Source organism: Hylobates moloch, unplaced genomic scaffold (assembly GCF_009828535.3).
Source record: "Hylobates moloch isolate HMO894 unplaced genomic scaffold, HMol_V3 SCAFFOLD_1, whole genome shotgun sequence".
Lineage (NCBI taxonomy): Eukaryota > Metazoa > Chordata > Mammalia > Primates > Hylobatidae > Hylobates > Hylobates moloch.
In genome coordinates, this window is record NW_026652276.1 from 59,286,306 (window position 1) to 59,296,439 (window position 10,134).

General features: G+C 45.2%; 1 pseudogene; it reads left to right on the top strand.

Moving 5' to 3' along the window:
• The first annotated feature begins 4,788 nt into the window (after window positions 1–4,788).
• LOC116809508 (keratin, type II cytoskeletal 8-like) lies at window positions 4,789–6,254 on the top strand (annotated as a pseudogene).
• The last annotated feature ends 3,880 nt before the right edge of the window (window positions 6,255–10,134 follow it).

Below are 10,134 nucleotides of genomic sequence, written 5' to 3' on the forward strand. Positions count from 1 at the left end.
GCACGTGCCTGTAGTCCCAGCTACCTGGGAGACTGAGGTGGGAGGATCACCTGAGCTAAGCAGGTTGAGGCTGCAGTGAGCCATGATCATGCCACTGTACTCCAGCCTGGGCAACAGAGTAAGACTTTGTCTCAAAAAAAAAAAAAAAAGAAAGGGAGAGAAAAAAATATATATATAAGCTCAGGCTATCTATAGGACTTCCTAAAATGAAAAACTGAAGAAATTATTTGCATCATTTAAACAACAATCACAGGCTCATCAAAAAACAACTCTAACCATAAATCAATCCATATATTTATCATAATAATGATCAAAAAAATAAGTACTATTAAGCATTTACTGCATGCTAGGCACTGTGCTTATAAACAATTTTAGACTCTTAGTATTATCCCCTATCTGCTTAACAATGCTTTACACACATTATCCTATTTGACCTCACCCCTAGCCTATTATGTACATACCATTATAATCATCTTCATTTTACAACTGGGAAAAACTCAGGTACAGAGAAAGCATATCACATAGTCTACATTTTACAGCTCATAAGTTTAGAATCACAAATAAAACCTATGTTTGTTTCAGTCCAGTGCCTTACCTTTTATTTACTGTCGAATATGGCCCTGCTTCCAAAATAATTACAGTTAACGAATATTTATTGAGCATCAACTATGTGCCTGGCACTGTTATAGTCATTGGAAATATAGCAGTGAATAAAAACAAAGTCCCTTCTTTCATGGATCTTATATCCAAGTGGAGGGAGCAAGAAACAAATATACATATAACCATGTTGGGTCATAATTTAAATGCTAAAAAAAAAAAATCAAGCAAAATAAGGGAACGGAGTGAGAGGGTAGCATGTTATTTGCTTTAGGGTGGTAAGAGAAAGCACTTCTGATACAGTGAAAATTGAACAGAGACTTGAATAAAGTGCACAAGCCAGCCCTGTAGATATATGGGGGAATAGCTTAATAGCCAAGTGTCTAAATCTTCTGACAGATTTGGAGTGTCTATGCCAAGCGCTGAAACAGGAGTGCACTAGTAGGAGATGGAGAGGTTCAAGAAACACCTGGGTAGCTAACTTGGCTTTAAGGGAGTGAATTAGGGGAAAGAGTAGGAGGAGATGTGGACAGAGAGAAATGATAATAACTTTGGCTTGTATTCTGAGTGATAGGAAGCCACAGGAGGGAACTAGGGAAAGGAGTCATAGGATGGATCCTGTGTTGTGCTACCCAGATTCTTCTTCAATGAATACCTATTGTCTCCACTACCGGGTGTACTATTGGCTGACTGGTAACAATCCCTTCAGGGACTGCTGCAGCTGCAGAGGGCTGCTTTGCCGAGGTTGTGTCCCTTATGGAATAGACCACATCCATGGCTGATTGAAGAGTGATGAGGGAGCATAAAGATCTGTATGTTAGCCCAATTTGAAACAACTCTGAGGAACCATTCTAGCTCTAAAAAGCTAACATGGTAAGCCTGTCATTGGATCTGTATAACCACTTGACTTCTCTGTCTGCCCAATTCTGCTTTCTTCTTCCCTTCCACAAGTGTTGATCCCAAGGGCACTCCTTGAAAAGTCTTGCATGCTAAACTCTACCTCAGTCAGCTTCCAGGAAACTTAATCTATGACAAGTCACATGACATTGCTTATGCAATAGAAGGGTCTTCCTGGCTGCTATAAGGAAAGGGAGCAGGATGGAAGCTCCCTTTCCTGCTTGTTGTTAGGAGACTACTACAGAGGTCCAGATGGAAGATGACAGTTGCTTCAGTTGCTTGCGCTAGAACGGCAGCAGAGGGAAGGTAAAAAGTAGTCAGATTCTAGGGATTCATGAGAATCATGCCAAGAGAATCTATTAGTAGATTGATGTGGGGTGATTCGGATAATTCCAAAGTTCTTAGCCTAAGCAACTGAAGAATAGATTTGCCAGTTACCAAGAAAGAGGTGATGTGAATATGAGAAGAAGTTTGTGACTTGTTAAGTTTAATACTCCTATTAGCCAAATGGAGATGTCAATTAGTCAGCCAAATGGAGACATCAAGTGGGCAGCTATACATATGAATCTGGACTTCGTAAGAGAGGTATCTGCTAGAAATGCAACTTCTGGAGTAATCAGCTTAAAGATGCTATATAAAGCCATGGAGCCGAATGAGATGGCCTGGTAGTGAGGGTTGATAGAGAAGCCCCATGTATACCAAAGTGACTAAGAAGGAGAGGTCAGGGAGTTGAATGAAAATGAATGAGACAGAGAGTTCTGAGAGTACAAGTAAAGAAAATGTATTAAAGTACACAATGTGATCAGCTGTGTCATATGCTGTTGATAGTGTTGAGTAAGATAAAGACTGTGCACTATAATGGATTTAAAGACTCCTTCAACAAGAACAGATCTATGTCCCAGGAATATACGAACAGTATCTGATTCAATCCACATGATAACCTAATAAAATAGGCATCCGTTCTCTTTTTATAAAGAAGGACATTTAACTTGGAACCTAAGGACATAGCCTTTGGTCACACAGTCCAGATCTGTTAGGTAACAGATCTGAGTAACAAGATTGAACACAGTTCTATCTTACTCATGAGCCCATATTCTTTACACCGCATCATTCTGTAAAGGATGGGTAGAGTTTTGGTTATACATTGATAGCTGCAGTCCCTGCTGGTAATACTAGAATATTAATGTCTGCAGTAACATTGGTTGTTAATATGCTGACACCTAGATGCTATCTAACTCATATCAACATTTTGCAGAAGAATCAAGGTGCGGAAAAGTAAACTGATTTGCCCAAGTTCATATCCCTTGTAATCCCAGGTCCCTTGACTCAATCTACAATGCTTGTTCCACTGCAATGTATGGCTTTCCAGAAAGTCCCTTAAGGGCCAAAGTCCTTTACACAAAGCTAGCTTAGAGTGCTGACAGGAGACAAATAAGAGGCAAAATATTATTAGACCCAGGCCAGAGGGAGAGGACAGCATTCTACCCTTGGGGAAGGCATTTCCCATGCTGAGACATGAATGGTTAGAGATTGTCCTGCAAGAAAGGACACATCCTTACAAGGGCTTGGGGCCTTGGATCTGAGGAAAAGAGAAAAGTGTGAAGCAAATACATCCTAGAATATGTTCCTGTGTTCTCCGTATAATTCTTCTCTCCTAACAGATTGAGAGTGTCTATGTGAAGTGCTATGCTAGGCATTTTCTGAGCATTACCTCTAATCCTCATAAAAATCTCACTTTTAGATAAAGTGGCTAAATCGCAATGAAGTAGTAAGCAGTGGATCTTTTGTATTTAGTCTCAGGTCTGTTTAATTCTTTAATTTTTTAATATTTTTTCGAGACTTGAGTCTTGCTCTGTCGCCCAGCCTGTAGTGCAGTGGCTTGATCTCAGCTCACTGCAACTTCTACCTCCTGACTTCAAGAGATTCTCCTGCCTCAGCTTCCTGAGTAGGTAGAATTACAGGCAAGCGACACCATGCCTGGTTAATTTTTGTATTTTTTTTTTTTTTTTTTTTTAGTAGAGATGCAGTTTCTCCATGTTGGCCAGGCTGGTCTCGAACTCCCGACCTCAGGTGATCCGCCCACCTTGGCCTCCCAAAGTGCTGGGATTACAGGCATGAGACACTGTGCCCGGCCACTGGTCTGTTGAATTCTAAGATCCACTTTTCTCCCACTACATTACATGCTCTGACATGTTACATAATAAAATCTGCCATGGGAATATGTAATCCTCATTAATTAAGATGTGACTTATATGGGTAAAAATCATTTATAAATAATCAAAAATCCTCCCCTTTGCATTACAATTTCTAGCCTGAGTTAATAATCTCGATTCGGCACTTCACTAAGAACATGCAGACACAGCCTGAAATGAATATAGAGAAAAACAAAATTCGGCCAAGCACAGTGGCTCACACCTGTAATCCCAGCACTTTGGGAGGCCGAGGTGGGCAGATCACTCGAGCTCAGGAGTTGGAGACCAGCCTGGGCAACATGGTGAAACCCAGTCTCCACAAAAAAAATACAAAAGAAGTAGCTGGGCATGGTGGCGTGCACCTGTAGTACTAGCTATTTAGGGGGCTATGGTAGGAGAATTGCTAGAGCCCAGGAAGTCAAGGCTGCAGTGAGCCAAAATCGTACCATTGTTCTACAGCCTGGGTGACAAAGAGAGACCCTGTCTCAAAACAAAACAAAACAAAACAACCCACGAAATTCCTTTCATTATTATGGCACCTGCTTCCTGTGTGATACTTTAGAAGACTTTTTAAAAATTTCAATTAAAACAAGTTTGAATGTAAATTTTCTTCATGAATACAATTCCTTATTTATAAATTTGTTACTGGAGTATTTTGATTACACAACATTTTTTGGTTATATGTGTGGTTTTGTATAAATATAAATTTTACATATATATATGTGAGATGGAGTCTTGCTCTGTCGCCCAGGCTGGAATGTAGTGGCGTGATCTTGGCTCACTGCAACCTCAACCTCCCAGGTTCAAGCAATTCTCCCACCTCAGCCTCCCAAGTAGCTGGTATTATAGGTGCCCGCCACCATGCCTGGCTATTTTTTTGTATTTTTAGTAGTGATGGGGTTTCACCATGTTGGTCAGGCTGGTCTCCAACTCCTGGCATCAGGTGATCCACCTGCCTCAGCCTCCCAAAGTGCTGGGATTACAGGCGTGAGCCACCGAGTCTGGCCTTAGTTATTTATATTATATTGATAATATAAGAAGTCGACCAAGAAGCAGCTTCTCCACTCCTTCTGGGAACTCCACCTGGTTCAACCTGCCTGCCTCCACTCCTGCCTCCACCATGTCCATCAGGGTGACCCAGAAGTCCTACAGGGTGTCCACTTCTGGCCCTCTGGCCTTCAGCAGCCATTTCTACACAAGTGGGCCTGGTGCCTGCATCAGCTCCTCGAGCTTCTCCCGAGTGGGCAGCAGCAGCTTCTGGGGTAGCCTGGGAGGAGGCTATGGTGGGGCCAGTGGCATGGGAGGCATCACCACTGTCACTGTCAACCAGAGCCTGCTGAGCCCCCTTAACCTGGAGGTGGACCCCAACATCCAGGCAGTGCACACTCAGAAGAAGGAGCAGATCAAGACCCTCAACAACAAGTTTGCCTCCTTCATATACAAGGTACAGTTCCTGGAGCAGCAAAGCAAGATGCTGGAGACCAAGTGGAGCCTCCTGCAGCAGCAGAAGATGGCTCGGAGCAACAGGGACAACATATTCCAGAGCTACATCAACAACCTTAGGCAGCAGCTGGAGACTCTGAGCCAGGAAAAGCTGAAGCTGGGGGCGGAGCTTGGCAACATGCAGGGGCTGGTGGAGGACTTCAAGAACAAGTATGAGGATGAGATCAATAAGCGTACAGAGATGGAGAATGAATTTGTCCTCATCAGGAAGGATGTGGATGAAGCTTACATGAACAAGGTAGAGCTGGAGTCTCGCCTGGAAGGGCTGACAGACGAAATCAACTTCCTCAGGCAGCTGTATGAAGAGGATATCCCGGAGCTGCAGTCCCAGATCTCAGACATGTCTGTGGTGCTGCCCATGGACAACAACCACTCCCTGGACATGGACAGCATCATCAATGAGGTCAAGCGCAGTACGAGATCACCAGCCGCAGCCGGGTTGAGGCCGAGAGCATGTATCAGATCAAGTATGAGTAGCTGCAGACGCTGGCTGGGAAGCACGGGGATGACCTGCAGCATACAAAGACTGAGATCTCCGCGATGAACCGGAACATCAGCTGGCTCCAGGCTGAGATTGAGGGTCTCAAAGGCCAGAGGGCTTCCCTGGAGGCCGCCATCGCAGATGCGGAGCAGCGCAGGGAGTTGGCTGTTAAGGATGCCAACGCCAAGCTGTCTGAGCTGGAGGCCGCCCTGCAGCATGCCAAGCAGGACATGGTGCGGCAGCTGCATTAGTACCAGGAGCTGATGAACGTCAAGCTGGCCCCGGACATCGAGATCGCCACCTACAGGAAGCTGCTGGAGGGCAAGGAGAGCTGGCTGGAGTCTGGGATGCTGAGCATGAGTATCCATAGGAAGACCACCAGCAGCTATGCAGGTGGTCTGAGCTCGGCCTATGGGGGCCTCACAAGTCCCGGCCTCAGCTATGGACTGGGCTCCAGCTTTGGCTCTGGCGCGGGCTCCAGTTCCTTCAGCTGCACCAGCTACACCAGGGCCGTGGTTATGAAGAAGATTGAGACCCGTGATGGGACGCTGGTGTCAGAGTCCTCTGATGTCCTGCCCAAGTGAACAGCCACAGCAGCCCCTCCCAGCCTGCCCCTCCTGTGGCTGCGCCAGAGCCCCTGAGGGAGACGGCTGTGCAGAGTAGCACGAGAACGGGAGACCCACCTGAGCCTCAGCCCTAGCTCTCAGCCCGTCAGCAGGGGAGTTTACTACCTGGGCAGCCCCCTTGCCCGTGCCTCCAGCTACAGAACAATTCAATTGCTTTTATTTTTTTCCAAAATAAAACCTCAGCTAGCTCTGCCAAATATATATATAGTCATACAAACAGAGATACAGAAACTTTCTTTTTTTTTTTTTTTTTTTGAGACGGAGTTTCACTGTGTCGCTCAGGCTGGAATGCAGTGGTGTGTGATCTCGGCTCACTGCAGCCTCTGACTCCTGGGTTCAAGCGATTCTCCTGCCTCAGCCTCCTGAGTAGCTGGGACTACAGGCACGCACCACCATGCCTGGCTAATTTTTTGGATTTTTAGTAGAGACAGGGTTTCACCACGCTGACCAGGCTGGTCTTGAACTCCTGACCTTGTGATCCACCTGCCTCAGCCTCCCAAAGTGCTGGGATTGCAGGCATGAGCTACCGCACCCAGTCGAGATATAGAAACTCTCTGCATTTTCTTTCAAATATCAATTCCTTGCATGTCTGTGCTAATATTTAAGAATCTCACATTTCCCAAAACAAGTGAGATATTTTTCAAGCTCATTGAAATACAGCATGGGATGGGCTCTATTTCTACTTTTTAAAAATTCCATATATCACAATAAATAGAATTCTAAATTTTTAAATCCAGAAATTTAGAATTTCTAAATCCAGAAATTTATAGTTCTATTCATTGTGATATATGGTATTTTTAAAAAGTAGTCTCCACATACTGTCACAGAATTCTTAGAGTGTCGCTCTTCCAGCTGTAAACCTCTGTGGCTGGTGATGCCTTTGCCCAAGTTTTTCTCTGGCCTGCCGGACTCATTCTGCCCACTTGACCTGGCAGGCTGTGCTCAGCTCGCACTACCAGACTGGATCCCATGCCTCAGAAGAGACTGGAGCCAGGCACAGAGCAGTGAGGGGTGTGTCAGTGAGCAAGTAGGGGGTCAGGCCACTGTGCACAGCCAGGCACATCGGCTGCTGCAGTGGGGTAATCAGCTCCAGATGCCAGCACAGACTCTAGCTTCATGCAAGGCTGCAGCTGGATCAGATGCATCACAAGCGGTTTCCACTGTGGGCACCTGAGGACGAGGGGAATGCGATGGTGCCCAGAAGCTTGAAGACGCCAAAAATTACAGAGCCCCAAAGAGGGTGTCACAGCCTTGGCTTGGGGAGACCCTAGGTCTGAACACCCCAAAGGGTGGCAAATCTTCTCCCCTTCTTGTCACCCACAACTTGGCAAGCAGGCAGTGGTGGGGGTGCATAGTGTTTCAGCCCTGTTTGTGTTATAGCTCCTTCAGTCCCACCATTTGGTGGGTCCTGAGTTCTTGTCCTGTGTCCAGGAAGAATGAGGTACATGGACAGTTGAAGTGTGAGCAAGGCGAAGAGGTGCTTTACTGAGCAACATTACACTCTCAGGAGACCTGAAGTGGGTAACTCCTTTTGGCAGGCAGGTTGTCCCACTGAATCTGCAGCCCTTAGCAGAGATGAGACCAAGAGTGGGTAGCTCCTATTCGCAGATAGGTCATCCTGTCTCTGAGAGTCTGGCTGAGTCCTGGGGTTTTTATGAGCTTCAGAAGGGAGGAACTGCATGCTGATTGGTCCATGGGCAGCCAGGGGTGGGACAAGAAAATGCACCGTAAGTTCTCACTCCAGGCTGCAGACTCTACCTGGAACTGACAACCCAGCCCTCATGCTTCAAGGGGCCCCTGGCTTGAAGGTGGAGCTTCACCAGGGACCTGCCCCTTTCTACCCAGGAACCTGTCTGCCTTCCGCCATCAACATGCTATCCACAGTGCCCAGGCTGTTAGTGCCCAGTGGTGCCTGCAGGCCCACGCCAAGCTTCCCTCAGCACCCCTGACCTCCTTCCCATGATTGTCAGTGCCCAAAGTCCCAAGAGGGCTAAGGTGGCAGGGGGCTGGCATGTCAGCACTGGCCTGAGCACATGCACACCTGGCTGGGTTGTGACAGCACCCAGGCTTGCACTAGAGTGGGCACCAGGAGCAGACAGAGGCCAGACAGTAGGAGGCCAGACAGCAGACACTTCTGAGCTTGTAAGAACCGTTTCTGGGTTCAGAGCCACAGCTGTGCAGCTGCAGCTGTGCCTGGGAGTGCAGGGCTCCTGCCTTGTCAACTTAGTAGAGGGCAGGACTTGCACCTGTTCCTGGCTCATGCTGCCCAGCAGAACACACAACCCCAGCCACCACCCCCATCCCTCCTGCAGCCAGCATCTTTACAGCTGCTGCTCCAGATGGGCCATTGCTGCCATCAATATTTATCTAATTATTTTTTGACTTCTCTTCAAAAAACAAATCATTTTAAAATTGAATTTTCAAATTAGGTATATGCTAGACATGCAGGTTATCTTTACTGATGCCACTTATGCTTTAAAACCGTACAATCAACCAACAAACATTTCTGGAGTATCTGCAATGAGCTAAATACTCCATCAAAGACTATCAAGGTACAAAAAAAAAGGCATTTCATTGAATTTAAAATGCCACTGATTATGAGACACTACTATTTTATGTACCACGAAAAAAATAAATAAACAAACATTACCAATTGAACTGTATTAAAATGTTTAAGACATTATTGATTAAAAAGATACACCCTCATTTTCAGGAAGTTAATAATGTAAGAAATGTGCATTTTAGAATTCATACAATTCAACAATTAAAAATAGATTCTGACATTCAAGTGTTTACAATTCCATTTGGAAGAGGAAAAAAATCAACCCAGGAAAAAAAAAAGTCACAGGTATTAGCAAAGTATAGAAGTTAAAAATAACACATGCTTGTGGGGAAACATCTGAGCTTTAAGAAGGGTGCATGTTGGAAATAAAATTTACCCCGCATGGTAGATCTAGATTATGTAAGCTTCAAAAACCAGATGGAGATTTTTGGGCTTACAGTGTTTTATAAATGTTAAGAATAACATGATAAAAAATATTATACAAGCTGAACAAAATAAGTCAGAGGACCACTCAGGAAACTAAGATAGTAATGCAGGTACAAGGGATTTGACAACTTGAATCATGTTGAAGCCCGTAAGAATGATGACCTATAAAGTACTTTTAAAAAATACAATTTTTGGCCGGGTGCAGTGGCTCATGCCTGTAATCCCAGCACTTTGAGAGGCCAAGGCAGGTGGATCACGAGGTCAGGAGATCGAGACCATCCTGGCTAACATGGTGAAACCCCGTCTCTACTAAAAATACAAAAAATCAGCCGGGCGTGGTGGTGCATGCCTGTAGTCCCAGCTACCTGGGAGGCTGAGGCAGGAGAATAGCATGAACCCGGGAGGTGGAGCTTGCAGTGAGCCGAGATCGTGCCACTGCATTCCAGTCTGGGCGACAGAGCAAGAAACTGTCTCAAAAAAAAAAAAAATACAATTTTAAAAATTTTTTGTAAAGACAAGATCTCACAGTGTTTCCCCTTGCTAGTCTCTAACTCCTAGCCTCAAGTGATCCTCCTGCCTCAGCCTCCCAAAATGCTGGGATTACAGGCCTGAGTCACCAGGCCCAATCAAAAGCCAATTTTTAATAAAATAAATGAGAACTTATTTTAAAAAATTTATTTAGGGATTAAAGAAAAAGGCTCATCAAAACTGACTTGACAATTTCTAGCTAGGGGAATTTGGACACTAGTGTTACAAGGACTATGAGCTGTGTTTTTCTAGGGTGCTGAGGAGTCCAACTTATCTATTTAGTGCTTGCCACATTGTAAGCCTTCAATAAATATTTCATGG